The sequence below is a fragment of the Phyllobates terribilis genome, unplaced genomic scaffold, assembly GCF_046119375.1.
Source record: "Phyllobates terribilis strain yellow unplaced genomic scaffold, ASM4611937v1 Scaffold_5__5_contigs__length_657084704, whole genome shotgun sequence".
Lineage (NCBI taxonomy): Eukaryota > Metazoa > Chordata > Amphibia > Anura > Dendrobatidae > Phyllobates > Phyllobates terribilis.
This window is the reverse complement of record NW_027362765.1, coordinates 655,099,064-655,119,357: the sequence shown is the minus strand read 5'-3', so window position 1 is coordinate 655,119,357 and position 20,294 is coordinate 655,099,064. Positions and strand designations below refer to the sequence as shown.

At 47.3% G+C, this 20,294-nt stretch overlaps 8 non-coding genes across 8 annotated transcripts; all 8 read right to left on the bottom strand.

Annotated features, from left to right (window-relative positions):
- Positions 1-5,539: 5,539 nt before the first annotated feature.
- LOC141149146 (U2 spliceosomal RNA) lies at positions 5,540-5,730 on the bottom strand. Its single transcript, XR_012245455.1, has one exon. It is a non-coding gene; the product is annotated as a U2 spliceosomal RNA (small nuclear RNA).
- Positions 5,731-6,845: 1,115 nt separating this feature from the next.
- LOC141274262 (U2 spliceosomal RNA) lies at positions 6,846-7,036 on the bottom strand. The gene has a single exon (XR_012322545.1). It is a non-coding gene; the product is annotated as a U2 spliceosomal RNA (small nuclear RNA).
- Positions 7,037-8,151: 1,115 nt separating this feature from the next.
- On the bottom strand, positions 8,152-8,342 carry LOC141149144 (U2 spliceosomal RNA). Its single transcript, XR_012245453.1, has one exon. It is a non-coding gene; the product is annotated as a U2 spliceosomal RNA (small nuclear RNA).
- Positions 8,343-9,457: 1,115 nt separating this feature from the next.
- LOC141149605 (U2 spliceosomal RNA) lies at positions 9,458-9,648 on the bottom strand. Its single transcript, XR_012245896.1, has one exon. It is a non-coding gene; the product is annotated as a U2 spliceosomal RNA (small nuclear RNA).
- A 1,115-nt stretch (positions 9,649-10,763) lies between these two features.
- On the bottom strand, positions 10,764-10,954 carry LOC141149568 (U2 spliceosomal RNA). The gene has a single exon (XR_012245859.1). It is a non-coding gene; the product is annotated as a U2 spliceosomal RNA (small nuclear RNA).
- Positions 10,955-12,069: 1,115 nt separating this feature from the next.
- Positions 12,070-12,260, bottom strand: LOC141149577 (U2 spliceosomal RNA). The gene has a single exon (XR_012245869.1). It is a non-coding gene; the product is annotated as a U2 spliceosomal RNA (small nuclear RNA).
- A 1,115-nt stretch (positions 12,261-13,375) lies between these two features.
- Positions 13,376-13,566, bottom strand: LOC141149143 (U2 spliceosomal RNA). Its single transcript, XR_012245452.1, has one exon. It is a non-coding gene; the product is annotated as a U2 spliceosomal RNA (small nuclear RNA).
- A 1,115-nt stretch (positions 13,567-14,681) lies between these two features.
- On the bottom strand, positions 14,682-14,872 carry LOC141149875 (U2 spliceosomal RNA). Its single transcript, XR_012246156.1, has one exon. It is a non-coding gene; the product is annotated as a U2 spliceosomal RNA (small nuclear RNA).
- Positions 14,873-20,294: the final 5,422 nt, after the last annotated feature.

Genomic DNA, 20,294 nt, shown 5'->3' with positions numbered 1-20,294 from the left:
CGGTCTTTAAAAATGTCCATATTAAAATCACCAAGGCTATAAAATCGAACAGTCTTTTCTAAGATTGCTTGGTGTTTGGGGGGGCATAGTAAAACAGGGGAATTCAACGACAACTTAAACCATCTTTTAAAAATCATCCCACAAGTATATTTTAAAAAATAACTTAGCGCACTATTACCATTAAAATGTTTGAAACAAAAGCAGAAATAATTTAAATACAAATAAATATGTAAGTCGGGGACATCCCTTCCGCCGTTCATTTTATTCTTCCTCATTATTTCCCGCCTTAATTTTTCCATTTTGGAGTTCCATAAAAACATAAAGATCATCCTAGTCATTTTTTTAATTAAAACATCAGAGGGGGGGTACACCATAGCTATATACAGTATGAGGGGTAACAACACTGATTTTATAATTAAAATTTTCCCCTCCATTGTTAGGGACCTCAAACCCCAAAATGATATTTTCTTTGACATTTTTTCTATGACATTCTCCCAGCTTTGAGTTCCCACATTCTCCTCGTTAAAAACAACTCCAAGAATTTTTACATTGTCTCGTTTTATAGTGAGCTGCGGGAGTTGGGCGGTGTCCCAGGATCCCAAAGTCAGACATTCAGATTTATTTAAATTAAGTTTAAAACCGGATGCCTGGGAAAAAAAATCAATGCGCAACACCGCCCTCCGGAGGGAAGCAGGGTCCACGCACACAACCGTCACGTCATCCATGTAGCCAAAGACTCTCACATCACTGCCACCTCCGCCAGGAACAGGAACCCCTCTAATCACTTTGTCTTTTCTTATTGCGCTCAGCAGGGGCTCCATGGCGCAGATGAACAGGATGGGCGACAAGGGGCATCCCTGCTTCACTCCGGACTCAAGGGGAACTCCATCTGTTAAAAAGCCATTAAGAGAAATTTGACTAAAACAATTTTTATATAAAATCTTAATACAATTTAAAAGCATATTAGGGATACCCATTCTTTTTAAAACTCTAAAAAGAAATCTATGAGAGACTCTATCGAAAGCTTTTTCAAAATCTAGGGCTAAAAGGGCTACATTTTGACCCCGGTCTCTGGAATACCAAATTACATCCCTTAATACGTTTAAAACCTCTGAAATACTTCTGCCTGGTACACTACAAACCTGCTCAGGCTGGATTAGTTTGGCAATGACATTCCTGAGCCGGTTTGCAACCACCTTAGCAAGTACCTTGTAATCAACGTTTAGGAGAGTTATGGGTCTCCAATTCGCTAGAGCACTGCGATCACCTTTTTTATATATCAAAGACACCACTCCTCTCCTCCACGAAAATGGCAACTGTTCAGAAATAAAAACTTCTTTAAAAAGCATAAAAAGGTCCTCTTTTAAAATGTCCCAAAAAGTAAGATAAAACTCTACAGGTAGTCCATCACACCCAGGTGCTTTGCCCTTAGAGAAACTTTTAAAAACATAAAATAATTCCTCTAAAACAATATCGCGTTCTAAAAACTCCTGGTCTGTAAAATTTAACTTAAAATCGAGATCATTAAGAGCATCAGATAAAAAGGACTCATCTATACACTTTTTACTAAAAAGATGCTTATAAAAGTTAAAAGTAGCATTCAACATTCCCTGCATAGATGTTTCACCCTCTAGATTTGTGATCACTTCTCTTTTATCCATGACTTTTTTGAAGAAGAAGCGAGAGCACTTCTCCCCCTCCTCCAAGTGCTGCACTCTAGAGTTAAAAATAATCTCTTTCCCCTTTGTGTCTATGCAGTTCTGGATTTCAGTTTTTAGGCTAGCAATATCATCTCCCACCTCCACCCCTAGCTCTTTGAATTTAAAAAGTGTTTGTAGTTTGGTGTTAAGATCACTAAAACATCTTTTTTTCTCTCTAGCTTTACGTCTCCCTGCTTTTATAAAAAACATTCTGACTTTTTTTTTCAAATTTTCCCACCAGGTTACCATAGGGGCATCAGAAGGTTTTTGTCGCCGCCAGGCTTGATAGGCTTTACCAAAGTCTTGTCGAATCAGAGGGTCCTCCAGCAGGTAAGTACTTAGACGCCAGAGGCCCCTGTTGACCCTCTGTTCATCCCGGTATTCTAGGTGCACCTCCAAGCCCTTATGGTCAGAAAATATATTTGATGTTAAAACACATTTTACAGGGTTAAAATCATCTGATAGGAAAATAAAATCGATCCTGGAGGACACCCCTCTTCCGGACCACGTATAACCAGGGTCCGTCGGCAGGAGTGACCTCCACGCATCGCATAATTTAAAATCAGTTATAAAATCTTTCAATAGATGACATGACTTATCCAATTTGCGTAAAGGGTCACCCCCCGCTCGTTGTTCACTAGCACAAAGACAATTAAAATCACCCCCTACGATCAGGGGAGATGACCCAGTACAGTACAATGGCAATATCCCAAATAAATTAATTCTCTCTTGCTTATCAGGGGGAGCATAAATATTCATTACACGTAGGGTAAAACCATTAAATTTAAAATGCACTAAAACCACTCTGCCTGGTACTATTTCTGTGACAGCATTTACAGTAATATTTCTCCCACGACAGAGGAAGCCCACCCCCGCTGACTTGTTGTCATTGGAGCCAGACCAGATGGAGGGCCCCAGTCTCCAATCTGTCTTGATGTCATTATAATTTAGTGCATGTTGTATCCCGCATTCCTGTAATAAACAAATGTCAAAGTCAGCGGTTTCTAAATACTTGAATAGAGCAGCCCTACGAACTGGGCTCTTTAATGACCTCACATTCAGTGAGACAAGTCTTAATGTCGGCATTCATAGGTCAGGGTGGTGGATCTTCCATGAGGACACCTGACTCAAAGCCCTGTATGTCAAATTGCTCCAGGACATCCGGGCTAGAGGACCCAAACGACTCGATATTCTGTGAGCCGGCGGTTGCCCCCTCGTAGGTCACGGTTCCCAGCCACATTCCAGGAGACGCTGGGGCTTCGACATTCCGTCTCTTTTTCGGGGCAGACTCCACCAGGTCACTGGTACAGTCCTCCTCTTCCTTGACCTCCTCCAGCGGGAGAGACTGGTCCATCAGGATAAGATCACCAACACCGATTCCCTGATGTTCGCCACCTAGAAGCAAAGCCCCCTCATCTGGCTGGCTAATCGCCCTGGAAGATCCTGAGGCCATCGCTGCGTGGTCCCCTGTAGCCAACCGCACAGGGGCACCACCCTCCAGCCCAACAGGATCGGTATCGGGAACCATCGACACGGAGGATACCCTCCCAGAAGGAGGACCCCTCCGCTCCGGTCCATGCGAGGTCCGCCCATCGTTAAGGGACTTCGATGCAGGGGCCGCCCCAGAGGGGCCTCCGGCTCCCTGGTCCATCCCAGCCTTCTCGCCCTTCGAACCGCCCTCCGACGCAGGCCCGCCAGTGAAGACCGGCGGGCGCATCGGCTCAGCTGCAGAAGATGCAGCTTCTGCGTAGGTCCTGGTCCTGGTCCTGTTGGGGCATCCTCGGAACATGTGCCCCGCCTCACCACAAAGATTGCATTTCCTCCCAACGGGACAGTCCTTCATTAAATGTCCGTAACAGCTGCAATTATTGCAGCGGTCTACTTTCCTGCCCGTGCAGGACGTTTGGGTATGACCCATTTGTCCACAGTTCCTGCAACATACAGGCATTCCAGGGTAAAATAAGTAGCCTCTGCTCTTACCGATCACAAATGTTGAGGGAGGGTGTAGCATTCCTCCCACTCCGCTTGGGTCCCTCTTTAGACGGGCCATGTACCTCCTCTTGCCGCACCAGAAGCCTACCGCGTTCTTCACAGTGCCCAGGTATCTCAGATCGTCACAATAACGGATAAGGTAGGTCGAGATGTCTGCAGCTTCCACAAAGGGGTTCGGGAAATGCACCACGATAGGGATCTCGTCATAGGCATACAAGAGACAAAAGGTTAGTCCATCCAATTCATCCAAGTAGTTTTTCTCATTTACCTTTTGTACGAGTTGGTGACAGCATCCCTGGCTCTTGAAGGTGATGGTGTAAGTCCCCTTGTACTCATTGTCCTGGAAGCAGAATATGTCTTCCCGCCGAAACTCCAGAACTCCAAGCAGAATCCTATGGCAGATATAATACAAATTCTTCTCCGTCCTCGATCCTGCTCCAACTTCAATCCTCACGGTGTTCCGCATCCGGGCATCACCCGATGAATATGTGAGCGTTGCCGGCATCCTTCACTCAGGAACGTACCGACTCTTCTCTCTGAAAGGCGCAAGCCTTCATGGGATCCCTTCCCGTTGCTCCCGGACTAATCCTTCCTCCCAATAGCAGCAGGGGGGTTAAGTCCCTCCGAAAAGGAACGATCCCCCCAGGCCGAGAGAAAGGGTACCAAGAGCACCTCACAGGCAAGACCACACAGGTAAACCTGATAGATCGTGCCAAAAGGCCGAGAAGCGATAACCAGAATTGGTTTCAAACTACGGAGCCACCCAAGGATCCTGAAAAGTCCATTTGTGGAGATGAGCTCCTGGACTCCCGTTAAGAAGACATGTTGTCAACCTCTAGATCCCTTACATGCCTGCACTTTTCGGCTTGCTGCTGCTGCAATCCACGCGTTTTAGATCTGCATAACTCCACCTCTTTAAACACAGCACCTTCACCCCCTGCTGTTCCCACCCGCCTCAACACCGTTGGAAGGGAGGAGAACCAATTAAGGCGGGGGGTGGGGTGGAACGAGCAGCTGTCTACCCTTAGCAGGAGGGCTCCTGATTACATACCTCTCCTGCTGCTGCTGCTGCTGGCTGTCCAGCAGCAGACTGAAGGTGGCTGCTGCTGTGCACAGGTATATAAAGGCTCAGAGCCTATTATGACACGCGCAGCCAGCGTTCCATTGCCACATTCCATCTACTGCAGGCAGGATACCTGGCTGGCTGAATGTCGCTGAGAAGCTCACAGAGACCGCCATAAGCAACAGTTTAACAGAATGCCACAGACTAATCAACCAAACTTTTTGGGTTGGGTTCTCTTTTATAGTCTGCAGGCATTAAATGAAAGAAGTCAGTGTTCCAGCAGAAGGAGACAACGTTTCAGAAAAGGCATTGTAGCAAACCAAAAAAGAAATTTTAAGCGCAGCAGAGTAACCAGCGCACATACCTGTTAGCTCAGGTGAGTTTAAAAGGCTGCTGTTGATAACAAGGGCATTTGCTAAATAGATGGTGTGTGTGCAACAATATACTGAAAGGTCAATTATATTGTGCAGCTTATCTCACCACCTGTAGTTATTTAGGTGAAAGCTCCAAAATGCTTGCCTAATATGTCTGTTTATCCAAAAGGAAGTAAAAAGGGAGAGCTAGAAAGATAGCATTGCATCACATTACATGGCAATGCAATGCACAGTTGCTGAAGTTGAACCAAAATGAGCTTGTAATCTGGCTTCTGCAACTTTGAACATGAAAAATCCAATGAGGAGAAGAAAAGCAAAGCCAAAGAGTCCATCCCAAAATCCGACAAACAAGCAAAATGAACAAAAAACATTGAATTCAATTCTTTCTGATTTTAGAAACTGCATTAAAGAAGGGGTGCACCGGTCCTGGAGATACTGCAATACCAGGTCAATGCGTGGAGTGGACAGAGCAAGCTCTTTTTCCATCTCCCTGTTCTAAAAATCCATTTAATATATGGTCCCCAGATAGGGGACGTATCAGATATTAAACTGATAAGAACAGATACTACACTTGATCTTAGCCAAAAGGCCGAGAAGCGATAACCAGAATTGGTTTCAAACTACGGAGCCACCCAAGGATCCTGAAAAGTCCATTTGTGGAGATGAGCTCCTGGACTCCCGTTAAGAAGACATGTTGTCAACCTCTAGATCCCTTACATGCCTGCACTTTTCGGCTTGCTGCTGCTGCAATCCACGTGTTTTAGATCTGCATAACTCCACCTCTTTAAACACAGCACCTTCACCCCCTGCTGTTCCCACCCGCCTCAACACCGTTGGAAGGGAGGAGAACCAATTAAGGCGGGGGGTGGGGTGGAACGAGCAGCTGTCTACCATTAGCAGGAGGGCTCCTGATTACATACCTCTCCTGCTGCTGCTGCTGCTGGCTGTCCAGCAGCAGACTGAAGGTGGCTGCTGCTGTGCACAGGTATATAAAGGCTCAGAGCCTATTATGACACGCGCAGCCAGCGTTCCATTGCCACATTCCATCTACTGCAGGCAGGATACCTGGCTGGCTGCATGTCGCTGAGAAGCTCACAGAGACCGCCATAAGCAACAGTTTAACAGAATGCCACAGACTAATCAACCAAACTTTTTGGGTTGGGTTCTCTTTTATAGTCTGCAGGCATTAAATAAAAGAAGTCAGTGTTCCAGCAGAAGGAGACAACGTTTCAGAAAAGGCATTGTAGCAAACCAAAAAAGAAATTTTAAGCGCAGCAGAGTAACCAGCGCACATACCTGTTAGCTCAGGTGAGTTTAAAAGGCTGCTGTTGATAACAAGGGCATTTGCTAAATAGATGGTGTGTGTGCAACAATATACTGAAAGGTCAATTATATTGTGCAGCTTATCTCACCACCTATAGTTATTTAGGTGAAAGCTCCAAAATGCTTGCCTAATATGTCTGTTTATCCAAAAGGAAGTAAAAAGGGAGAGCTAGAAAGATAGCATTGCATCACATTACATGGCAATGCAATGCACAGTTGCTGAAGTTGAACCAAAATGAGCTTGTAATCTGGCTTCTGCAACTTTGAACATGAAAAATCCAATGAGGAGAAGAAAAGCAAAGCCAAAGAGTCCATCCCAAAATCCGACAAACAAGCAAAATGAACAAAAAACATTGAATTCAATTCTTTCTGATTTTAGAAACTGCATTAAAGAAGGGGTGCACCGGTCCTGGAGATACTGCAATACCAGGTCAATGCGTGGAGTGGACAGAGCAAGCTCTTTTTCCATCTCCCTGTTCTAAAAATCTATTTAATATATGGTCCCCAGATAGGGGACGTATCAGATATTAAACTGATAAGAACAGATACTACACTTGATCTTAGCCAAAAGGCCGAGAAGCGATAACCAGAATTGGTTTCAAACTACGGAGCCACCCAAGGATCCTGAAAAGTCCATTTGTGGAGATGAGCTCCTGGACTCCCGTTAAGAAGACATGTTGTCAACCTCTAGATCCCTTACATGCCTGCACTTTTCGGCTTGCTGCTGCTGCAATCCACGCGTTTTAGATCTGCATAACTCCACCTCTTTAAACACAGCACCTTCACCCCCTGCTGTTCCCACCCGCCTCAACACCGTTGGAAGGGAGGAGAACCAATTAAGGCGGGGGGTGGGGTGGAACGAGCAGCTGTCTACCCTTAGCAGGAGGGCTCCTGATTACATACCTCTCCTGCTGCTGCTGCTGCTGGCTGTCCAGCAGCAGACTGAAGGTGGCTGCTGCTGTGCACAGGTATATAAAGGCTCAGAGCCTATTATGACACGCGCAGCCAGCGTTCCATTGCCACATTCCATCTACTGCAGGCAGGATACCTGGCTGGCTGAATGTCGCTGAGAAGCTCACAGAGACCGCCATAAGCAACAGTTTAACAGAATGCCACAGACTAATCAACCAAACTTTTTGGGTTGGGTTCTCTTTTATAGTCTGCAGGCATTAAATGAAAGAAGTCAGTGTTCCAGCAGAAGGAGACAACGTTTCAGAAAAGGCATTGTAGCAAACCAAAAAAGAAATTTTAAGCGCAGCAGAGTAACCAGCGCACATACCTGTTAGCTCAGGTGAGTTTAAAAGGCTGCTGTTGATAACAAGGGCATTTGCTAAATAGATGGTGTGTGTGCAACAATATACTGAAAGGTCAATTATATTGTGCAGCTTATCTCACCACCTGTAGTTATTTAGGTGAAAGCTCCAAAATGCTTGCCTAATATGTCTGTTTATCCAAAAGGAAGTAAAAAGGGAGAGCTAGAAAGATAGCATTGCATCACATTACATGGCAATGCAATGCACAGTTGCTGAAGTTGAACCAAAATGAGCTTGTAATCTGGCTTCTGCAACTTTGAACATGAAAAATCCAATGAGGAGAAGAAAAGCAAAGCCAAAGAGTCCATCCCAAAATCCGACAAACAAGCAAAATGAACAAAAAACATTGAATTCAATTCTTTCTGATTTTAGAAACTGCATTAAAGAAGGGGTGCACCGGTCCTGGAGATACTGCAATACCAGGTCAATGCGTGGAGTGGACAGAGCAAGCTCTTTTTCCATCTCCCTGTTCTAAAAATCCATTTAATATATGGTCCCCAGATAGGGGACGTATCAGATATTAAACTGATAAGAACAGATACTACACTTGATCTTAGCCAAAAGGCCGAGAAGCGATAACCAGAATTGGTTTCAAACTACGGAGCCACCCAAGGATCCTGAAAAGTCCATTTGTGGAGATGAGCTCCTGGACTCCCGTTAAGAAGACATGTTGTCAACCTCTAGATCCCTTACATGCCTGCACTTTTCGGCTTGCTGCTGCTGCAATCCACGTGTTTTAGATCTGCATAACTCCACCTCTTTAAACACAGCACCTTCACCCCCTGCTGTTCCCACCCGCCTCAACACCGTTGGAAGGGAGGAGAACCAATTAAGGCGGGGGGTGGGGTGGAACGAGCAGCTGTCTACCATTAGCAGGAGGGCTCCTGATTACATACCTCTCCTGCTGCTGCTGCTGCTGGCTGTCCAGCAGCAGACTGAAGGTGGCTGCTGCTGTGCACAGGTATATAAAGGCTCAGAGCCTATTATGACACGCGCAGCCAGCGTTCCATTGCCACATTCCATCTACTGCAGGCAGGATACCTGGCTGGCTGAATGTCGCTGAGAAGCTCACAGAGACCGCCATAAGCAACAGTTTAACAGAATGCCACAGACTAATCAACCAAACTTTTTGGGTTGGGTTCTCTTTTATAGTCTGCAGGCATTAAATGAAAGAAGTCAGTGTTCCAGCAGAAGGAGACAACGTTTCAGAAAAGGCATTGTAGCAAACCAAAAAAGAAATTTTAAGCGCAGCAGAGTAACCAGCGCACATACCTGTTAGCTCAGGTGAGTTTAAAAGGCTGCTGTTGATAACAAGGGCATTTGCTAAATAGATGGTGTGTGTGCAACAATATACTGAAAGGTCAATTATATTGTGCAGCTTATCTCACCACCTATAGTTATTTAGGTGAAAGCTCCAAAATGCTTGCCTAATATGTCTGTTTATCCAAAAGGAAGTAAAAAGGGAGAGCTAGAAAGATAGCATTGCATCACATTACATGGCAATGCAATGCACAGTTGCTGAAGTTGAACCAAAATGAGCTTGTAATCTGGCTTCTGCAACTTTGAACATGAAAAATCCAATGAGGAGAAGAAAAGCAAAGCCAAAGAGTCCATCCCAAAATCCGACAAACAAGCAAAATGAACAAAAAACATTGAATTCAATTCTTTCTGATTTTAGAAACTGCATTAAAGAAGGGGTGCACCGGTCCTGGAGATACTGCAATACCAGGTCAATGCGTGGAGTGGACAGAGCAAGCTCTTTTTCCATCTCCCTGTTCTAAAAATCCATTTAATATATGATCCCCAGATAGGGGACGTATCAGATATTAAACTGATAAGAACAGATACTACACTTGATCTTAGCCAAAAGGCCGAGAAGCGATAACCAGAATTGGTTTCAAACTACGGAGCCACCCAAGGATCCTGAAAAGTCCATTTGTGGAGATGAGCTCCTGGACTCCCGTTAAGAAGACATGTTGTCAACCTCTAGATCCCTTACATGCCTGCACTTTTCGGCTTGCTGCTGCTGCAATCCACGCGTTTTAGATCTGCATAACTCCACCTCTTTAAACACAGCACCTTCACCCCCTGCTGTTCCCACCCGCCTCAACACCGTTGGAAGGGAGGAGAACCAATTAAGGCGGGGGGTGGGGTGGAACGAGCAGCTGTGTACCCTTAGCAGGAGGGCTCCTGATTACATACCTCTCCTGCTGCTGCTGCTGCTGGCTGTCCAGCAGCAGACTGAAGGTGGCTGCTGCTGTGCACAGGTATATAAAGGCTCAGAGCCTATTATGACACGCGCAGCCAGCGTTCCATTGCCACATTCCATCTACTGCAGGCAGGATACCTGGCTGGCTGAATGTCGCTGAGAAGCTCACAGAGACCGCCATAAGCAACAGTTTAACAGAATGCCACAGACTAAGCAACCAAACTTTTTGGGTTGGGTTCTCTTTTATAGTCTGCAGGCATTAAATGAAAGAAGTCAGTGTTCCAGCAGAAGGAGACAACGTTTCAGAAAAGGCATTGTAGCAAACCAAAAAAGAAATTTTAAGCGCAGCAGAGTAACCAGCGCACATACCTGTTAGCTCAGGTGAGTTTAAAAGGCTGCTGTTGATAACAAGGGCATTTGCTAAATAGATGGTGTGTGTGCAACAATATACTGAAAGGTCAATTATATTGTGCAGCTTATCTCACCACCTGTAGTTATTTAGGTGAAAGCTCCAAAATGCTTGCCTAATATGTCTGTTTATCCAAAAGGAAGTAAAAAGGGAGAGCTAGAAAGATAGCATTGCATCACATTACATGGCAATGCAATGCACAGTTGCTGAAGTTGAACCAAAATGAGCTTGTAATCTGGCTTCTGCAACTTTGAACATGAAAAATCCAATGAGGAGAAGAAAAGCAAAGCCAAAGAGTCCATCCCAAAATCCAACAAACAAGCAAAATGAACAAAAAACATTGAATTCAATTCTTTCTGATTTTAGAAACTGCATTAAAGAAGGGGTGCACCAGTCCTGGAGATACTGCAATACCAGGTCAATGCGTGGAGTGGACAGAGCAAGCTCTTTTTCCATCTCCCTGTTCTAAAAATCCATTTAATATATGGTCCCCAGATAGGGGACGTATCAGATATTAAACTGATAAGAACAGATACTACACTTGATCTTAGCCAAAAGGCCGAGAAGCGATAACCAGAATTGGTTTCAAACTACGGAGCCACCCAAGGATCCTGAAAAGTCCATTTGTGGAGATGAGCTCCTGGACTCCCGTTAAGAAGACATGTTGTCAACCTCTAGATCCCTTACATGCCTGCACTTTTCGGCTTGCTGCTGCTGCAATCCACGTGTTTTAGATCTGCATAACTCCACCTCTTTAAACACAGCACCTTCACCCCCTGCTGTTCCCACCCGCCTCAACACCGTTGGAAGGGAGGAGAACCAATTAAGGCGGGGGGTGGGGTGGAACGAGCAGCTGTCTACCCTTAGCAGGAGGGCTCCTGATTACATACCTCTCCTGCTGCTGCTGCTGCTGGCTGTCCAGCAGCAGACTGAAGGTGGCTGCTGCTGTGCACAGGTATATAAAGGCTCAGAGCCTATTATGACACGCGCAGCCAGCGTTCCATTGCCACATTCCATCTACTGCAGGCAGGATACCTGGCTGGCTGAATGTCGCTGAGAAGCTCACAGAGACCGCCATAAGCAACAGTTTAACAGAATGCCACAGACTAATCAACCAAACTTTTTGGGTTGGGTTCTCTTTTATAGTCTGCAGGCATTAAATGAAAGAAGTCAGTGTTCCAGCAGAAGGAGACAACGTTTCAGAAAAGGCATTGTAGCAAACCAAAAAAGAAATTTTAAGCGCAGCAGAGTAACCAGCGCACATACCTGTTAGCTCAGGTGAGTTTAAAAGGCTGCTGTTGATAACAAGGGCATTTGCTAAATAGATGGTGTGTGTGCAACAATATACTGAAAGGTCAATTATATTGTGCAGCTTATCTCACCACCTATAGTTATTTAGGTGAAAGCTCCAAAATGCTTGCCTAATATGTCTGTTTATCCAAAAGGAAGTAAAAAGGGAGAGCTAGAAAGATAGCATTGCATCACATTACATGGCAATGCAATGCACAGTTGCTGAAGTTGAACCAAAATGAGCTTGTAATCTGGCTTCTGCAACTTTGAACATGAAAAATCCAATGAGGAGAAGAAAAGCAAAGCCAAAGAGTCCATCCCAAAATCCGACAAACAAGCAAAATGAACAAAAAACATTGAATTCAATTCTTTCTGATTTTAGAAACTGCATTAAAGAAGGGGTGCACCGGTCCTGGAGATACTGCAATACCAGGTCAATGCGTGGAGTGGACAGAGCAAGCTCTTTTTCCATCTCCCTGTTCTAAAAATCCATTTAATATATGATCCCCAGATAGGGGACATATCAGATATTAAACTGATAAGAACAGATACTACACTTGATCTTAGCCAAAAGGCCGAGAAGCGATAACCAGAATTGGTTTCAAACTACGGAGCCACCCAAGGATCCTGAAAAGTCCATTTGTGGAGATGAGCTCCTGGACTCCCGTTAAGAAGACATGTTGTCAACCTCTAGATCCCTTACATGCCTGCACTTTTCGGCTTGCTGCTGCTGCAATCCACGCGTTTTAGATCTGCATAACTCCACCTCTTTAAACACAGCACCTTCACCCCCTGCTGTTCCCACCCGCCTCAACACCGTTGGAAGGGAGGAGAACCAATTAAGGCGGGGGGTGGGGTGGAACGAGCAGCTGTCTACCCTTAGCAGGAGGGCTCCTGATTACATACCTCTCCTGCTGCTGCTGCTGCTGGCTGTCCAGCAGCAGACTGAAGGTGGCTGCTGCTGTGCACAGGTATATAAAGGCTCAGAGCCTATTATGACACGCGCAGCCAGCGTTCCATTGCCACATTCCATCTACTGCAGGCAGGATACCTGGCTGGCTGAATGTCGCTGAGAAGCTCACAGAGACCGCCATAAGCAACAGTTTAACAGAATGCCACAGACTAATCAACCAAACTTTTTGGGTTGGGTTCTCTTTTATAGTCTGCAGGCATTAAATGAAAGAAGTCAGTGTTCCAGCAGAAGGAGACAACGTTTCAGAAAAGGCATTGTAGCAAACCAAAAAAGAAATTTTAAGCGCAGCAGAGTAACCAGCGCACATACCTGTTAGCTCAGGTGAGTTTAAAAGGCTGCTGTTGATAACAAGGGCATTTGCTAAATAGATGGTGTGTGTGCAACAATATACTGAAAGGTCAATTATATTGTGCAGCTTATCTCACCACCTGTAGTTATTTAGGTGAAAGCTCCAAAATGCTTGCCTAATATGTCTGTTTATCCAAAAGGAAGTAAAAAGGGAGAGCTAGAAAGATAGCATTGCATCACATTACATGGCAATGCAATGCACAGTTGCTGAAGTTGAACCAAAATGAGCTTGTAATCTGGCTTCTGCAACTTTGAACATGAAAAATCCAATGAGGAGAAGAAAAGCAAAGCCAAAGAGTCCATCCCAAAATCCGACAAACAAGCAAAATGAACAAAAAACATTGAATTCAATTCTTTCTGATTTTAGAAACTGCATTAAAGAAGGGGTGCACCGGTCCTGGAGATACTGCAATACCAGGTCAATGCGTGGAGTGGACAGAGCAAGCTCTTTTTCCATCTCCCTGTTCTAAAAATCCATTTAATATATGGTCCCCAGATAGGGGACGTATCAGATATTAAACTGATAAGAACAGATACTACACTTGATCTTAGCCAAAAGGCCGAGAAGCGATAACCAGAATTGGTTTCAAACTACGGAGCCACCCAAGGATCCTGAAAAGTCCATTTGTGGAGATGAGCTCCTGGACTCCCGTTAAGAAGACATGTTGTCAACCTCTAGATCCCTTACATGCCTGCACTTTTCGGCTTGCTGCTGCTGCAATCCACGCGTTTTAGATCTGCATAACTCCACCTCTTTAAACACAGCACCTTCACCCCCTGCTGTTCCCACCCGCCTCAACACCGTTGGAAAGGAGGAGAACCAATTAAGGCGGGGGGTGGGGTGGAACGAGCAGCTGTCTACCCTTAGCAGGAGGGCTCCTGATTACATACCTCTCCTGCTGCTGCTGCTGCTGGCTGTCCAGCAGCAGACTGAAGGTGGCTGCTGCTGTGCACAGGTATATAAAGGCTCAGAGCCTATTATGACACGCGCAGCCAGCGTTCCATTGCCACATTCCATCTACTGCAGGCAGGATACCTGGCTGGCTGAATGTCGCTGAGAAGCTCACAGAGACCGCCATAAGCAACAGTTTAACAGAATGCCACAGACTAATCAACCAAACTTTTTGGGTTGGGTTCTCTTTTATAGTCTGCAGGCATTAAATGAAAGAAGTCAGTGTTCCAGCAGAAGGAGACAACGTTTCAGAAAAGGCATTGTAGCAAACCAAAAAAGAAATTTTAAGCGCAGCAGAGTAACCAGCGCACATACCTGTTAGCTCAGGTGAGTTTAAAAGGCTGCTGTTGATAACAAGGGCATTTGCTAAATAGATGGTGTGTGTGCAACAATATACTGAAAGGTCAATTATATTGTGCAGCTTATCTCACCACCTGTAGTTATTTAGGTGAAAGCTCCAAAATGCTTGCCTAATATGTCTGTTTATCCAAAAGGAAGTAAAAAGGGAGAGCTAGAAAGATAGCATTGCATCACATTACATGGCAATGCAATGCACAGTTGCTGAAGTTGAACCAAAATGAGCTTGTAATCTGGCTTCTGCAACTTTGAACATGAAAAATCCAATGAGGAGAAGAAAAGCAAAGCCAAAGAGTCCATCCCAAAATCCGACAAACAAGCAAAATGAACAAAAAACATTGAATTCAATTCTTTCTGATTTTAGAAACTGCATTAAAGAAGGGGTGCACCGGTCCTGGAGATACTGCAATACCAGGTCAATGCGTGGAGTGGACAGAGCAAGCTCTTTTTCCATCTCCCTGTTCTAAAAATCCATTTAATATATGGTCCCCAGATAGGGGACGTATCAGATATTAAACTGATAAGAACAGATACTACACTTGATCTTAACCAAAAGGCCGAGAAGCGATAACCAGAATTGGTTTCAAACTACGGAGCCACCCAAGGATCCTGAAAAGTCCATTTGTGGAGATGAGCTCCTGGACTCCCGTTAAGAAGACATGTTGTCAACCTCTAGATCCCTTACATGCCTGCACTTTTCGGCTTGCTGCTGCTGCAATCCACGCGTTTTAGATCTGCATAACTCCACCTCTTTAAACACAGCACCTTCACCCCCTGCTGTTCCCACCCGCCTCAACACCGTTGGAAGGGAGGAGAACCAATTAAGGCGGGGGGTGGGGTGGAACGAGCAGCTGTCTACCCTTAGCAGGAGGGCTCCTGATTACATACCTCTCCTGCTGCTGCTGCTGCTGGCTGTCCAGCAGCAGACTGAAGGTGGCTGCTGCTGTGCACAGGTATATAAAGGCTCAGAGCCTATTATGACACGCGCAGCCAGCGTTCCATTGCCACATTCCATCTACTGCAGGCAGGATACCTGGCTGGCTGAATGTCGCTGAGAAGCTCACAGAGACCGCCATAAGCAACAGTTTAACAGAATGCCACAGACTAATCAACCAAACTTTTTGGGTTGGGTTCTCTTTTATAGTCTGCAGGCATTAAATGAAAGAAGTCAGTGTTCCAGCAGAAGGAGACAACGTTTCAGAAAAGGCATTGTAGCAAACCAAAAAAGAAATTTTAAGCGCAGCAGAGTAACCAGCGCACATACCTGTTAGCTCAGGTGAGTTTAAAAGGCTGCTGTTGATAACAAGGGCATTTGCTAAATAGATGGTGTGTGTGCAACAATATACTGAAAGGTCAATTATATTGTGCAGCTTATCTCACCACCTGTAGTTATTTAGGTGAAAGCTCCAAAATGCTTGCCTAATATGTCTGTTTATCCAAAAGGAAGTAAAAAGGGAGAGCTAGAAAGATAGCATTGCATCACATTATGTAACGGGTCCGGGAGGCGGAACCTCTGAGCTATTATACAATGGGGCGGCCCTTGTAAGGGAGCGGGTGGCAGTCTCTGGGTGAACGGACAGGGAGTTACGGCAAGTGATCAGGGCAGTCTCTGGGTAACGGGTAGGTACGACCTGTGATGGCAGAGCCTCCGGGTTGGCTAGCAGGCAGATGGTAGATGTGTGCTCCCAGGTGAGCAAGCGAGAGTCTCTGGAATAGCAGGTGGTCACGGCACGTGACGGCGGAACCTCCGGGCTGGCAAGTAGGCAGGTAACGGAGATGCGCTCCCAGGTGAGCGGGCAAGAGTCTCTGAGATAGCTGGTGGTCACAGCACGTGACAACGGAGCCTCCGGGCTGGCAAGCAGGCAGATAACGGAGAAGCGCTCCCAGGTGAGCGGGCAAGCTGGTCCATAGACAGACTGACCGGAGTAGTAAGGCAGACCGTCGGACCTCAGGCAAGCAGGCAGGTAGCTGATATGCGCTCCCAGGTGAGCGGGCAGGCTGGTCCTTTAGACAGACTGACAGGAGTAGTAAGGCAGACCGTCGGACCTCAGACTAGCAGACAGGTAACAAGTATTCAGGCAGGAATCAGGCAGGTAACTAGCAGGAAACTGGCAGGAAACTGGCAGGTAACTGGCAGGTAACTGGCAACGGGACCTGAGGGCTGAAGCACAGGTGAGACACAGGTGCAAACAACATTGCTCGGGCACCTCCATTTTGGAGGAGGTGCCTCATATATGATGAAGTCCTCCGGCCATTGGCCGGGGACTCCTTAGGACGGCGCGCGCGGTCCCTTTAAGAGGAGGGGAGCGCGCGCGCTCGCGCCCTAAGCACAGGGGCCGGGAAGGAGCGCGCGCTGAGAGCAGAGCGGGAGGAGGACGCCGGGAAGGACCGCGCGCTGACAGCAGAGCGGGGAGAGGACGCCGGGCACGGAGCAGAGCGGTGAGGGGAGCAGCGTCCCTGCCTAGCAGAGGGCAGGGACGCCAGCGCTACAGTACCCCCCCTTTAGGCCCCCCCTTTTTTAGGCCAGACAGAAATTTAGCTAGGATGAGAGGGGCATGGATGTTCTCCCGGGGCTCCCACGTTCTCTCCTCAGGACCAAACCCCTTCCAATCTACCAGAAAAAAGGTCTTTCCTTTTACCCTTTTGGTGGCAAGAATGTTCTCTACCTCAAACTCGTCCTCAGCAGAAACCGGAGCAGGAGGCGTACCTGTAGACTTGGAAAAAGAGTTAAGCACTACAGGTTTGAGGAGAGACACATGGAAGGAGTTAGGGATCCGTAAGTTGGCCGGGAGTTTCAATTTATAGGCCACCGGGTTGATCTGACTGATGACCTCCAGTGGGCCGATGAATCGAGGCCCTAACTTATAGGAAGGGATCTTGAGCCGGACATATTTGGACGAGAGCCAGACTTTATCCCCAGGGCGGAATTGAGGAGGGTCCAGACGTTTTTTGTCAGCGTGTCTTTTCATACGCTCGGATGACAGAAGGAGTGCGGACCGGGTACTCTCCCATATGGAGGAAAATTTGTTAACAAGAGATTCCGCAGCCGGATTGTCCGCCGAGGTGGAGACGGGAAACGGGATCCGAGGATGCTGACCGTAGACTACAAAAAACGGGGATTTGGAGGAAGACTCGCTCTCGTGATTGTTGTACGAGAATTCGGCCCATGGCAGGAGATCCACCCAGTCAGAATGGTGGGCATTAACGAAGTGCCGAAGGTAACTGGTCAGGTTCTGATTGATCCGCTCCACTTGACCATTAGACTGTGGGTGGTAAGCGGAGGAGAAGTCCAGGGTGACGTCCAGCAATTTACAAGTGGCTCTCCAGAAACGGGAAGTGAACTGTACCCCACGATCCGACACGATGTGACGGGGCAGGCCATGAAGACGGAAGATGTGGTGGATAAAGTCTTTAGCCAGCTCAGGTGCAGACGGAAGACCTGGCAGTGGAATGAAGTGAGCCATCTTGGAGAAGCGGTCAGCGACCACCCAAATGACCGTACAACCGGCAGAGACGGGTAGATCAGTAATGAAGTCCATCGCTATATGCTGCCAGGGGGCAGCAGGTCTTGGCAGAGGTAGGAGGCGGCCGGCCGGCAGGTGTCTCGGAACTTTGTTGTGGGCGCAGGACACACAGGCAGAAACAAAGTCTATTACATCCTTGTGCAGGTTAGGCCACCAGTAGTGCCGGGTAATAAGCTGGAGGGTCTTTTTCTGACCGGCGTGGCCAGCTAGTTTAGACGAATGACCCCAGTGTAGGATCTTCTCCCGATCAGGTACTGGTACGAACGTCTTACCAGGAGGAAGACGATTTAGACTTACGGGAGCCACCTGCATTACTCTGGCGGGATCGATGATATGTTTCGGATCCTCCTCGAGATCAGACACCAGAAAGGACCGAGACAAGGCGTCCGCCTTGACGTTTTTGTCAGCCGGGCGAAAATGAAGGACAAAATCAAAACGAGCAAAAAACAAGGACCACCGGGCTTGGCGCGGGTTAAGTCTCTGGGCATGCTGGAGGTAAGCCAAGTTCTTGTGGTCAGTGTAAATTATTACCGGGTGAAGAGCCCCCTCGAGCAGGTAACGCCACTCCTCCAATGCCAGTTTGATGGCCAATAACTCTCGGTCTCCTATGGAATAGTTGCGCTCAGAGGAGGAGAAGAGTTTAGAGAAGAAGCCACAAGTTACCATCCTCCCGGAAGATGATTTTTGAGTAAGTACCGCTCCGGCTCCAGAGGAGGAGGCGTCAACTTCCAGGAAGAACTGTTTGTTGCCATCTGGGCGATGCAGCACCCGGGCGGAAGAGAAGGCCTGTTTAAGGGAAAGAAAGGCCTCCTCTGCTTCGGGTGGCCACTCTTTGGGATTAGTACCTTTACGGGTGAGCGCAGAAATTGGGGCCGTCCGGGAAGAGAAGTGTGGTATGAAGAGGCGGTAGTAGTTGGCGAAGCCCAGGAATCGCTGAATGGCCTTCAACCCCTCCGGTCGGGGCCATTTCTCGATGGCAGACAGTTTCTCAGGATCCATTTGTAGGCCGGTCTGAGAGATAATGTAGCCCAGAAACGGAAGCGAGGTCTGCTCAAAGAGGCACTTCTCAAATTTAGCATAGAGATGGTTCTGCCTTAGCCTGAGCAGGACCTGACGAACGTCCCTCCGGTGAGTCTGGAGATCCGGAGAGAAGACCAAGATGTCGTCCAGGTACACCACTACGCAGGAGTAGAGAAGGTCCCGGAAGATGTCATTGACCAACTCTTGAAAGACGGCAGGAGCGTTACAGAGACCAAAGGGCATTACCAGGTATTCATAGTGGCCGTCCCGGGTGTTGAATGCCGTCTTCCATTCATCCCCCTGACGAATACGAACCAGGTTGTACGCCCCACGAAGGTCCAGTTTGGTGAAGATCCTAGCCCCCCTCAGGCGATCAAATAATTCTGGAATGAGCGGAAGGGGGTACTTATTCTTCACCGTGATCAGGTTTAGGCCTCTATAGTCTATACAGGGACGGAGAGAGCCGTCCTTCTTTTTGACGAAAAAGAAGCCTGCTCCCGCCGGGGAGGTAGATTTCCGGATGAATCCTCTGGCCAGATTCTCCTCAATATATTCGGACATTGACCGGGTCTCAGCAGCGGATAAAGGATAGATACGCCCACGGGGAGGAGTAGTACCGGGTAGCAGATCGATGGGACAGTCGTATGGTCTATGTGGTGGTAATGTCTCTGCCTCCTTTTTATTAAAGACATCTGCATAAGACCAATAAGGAATCGGAAGTCCAGGTAGATTAGCTGGGGTAGGAGAGGGACGGACGGGATGGACGGGAACCAGGCAGGTTTTATGACAGTCTTGTCCCCAGCGAAGGACCTCTCCGGTTTGCCAGTCTAGCACGGGTGCATGTCTCTGGAGCCAGGGCAGACCTAGCAAGAGGGCGTGAGAGAGTCCAGGCAGAACATGAAAGGAGATACTTTCAGAATGCAGCATTCCCACCTGCAGGGTAATGGATTCGGTGATGAGTTGAATGGGGCGAGGTAAGAGGCCCCCATCCACGGCAGCGACAGACAAGGGTACAGCCAGAGGTTTGGTAGGGATGCGGTATTTCTCAACCAGGGACTGTGAAATAAAGTTCCCGGCTGCTCCAGAGTCAAGTTGGGCTAGTTCGAAATAACGGTTCTCCCCGCAGATGATCGAAACTGACAACAGCAGGGATGGAGAGGATTTATTCTTGTCTAGGTGGACCTCTCTGAGCGAACCTAGACACAGGCGTTTCCCGACCTCTCCGGGCAGGCACGGATCCGGTGCTCCTTACTGCCACAGTAGAAGCAGCTCCCCTCGGCACGGCGTGAGTCCTGACGGGTTTTGACCATCTTGGTCTGGTCGACCTGCATAGGCTCAGGAGAGTGTACCTGGGGAGAGATGGAGGGAATGACGGGTTTCTGGGAAGTAGGAGCTAAACGTGGAATCCTTCTCTCACGGGTGACCTCTTTGGCACGCTCCTGGAACC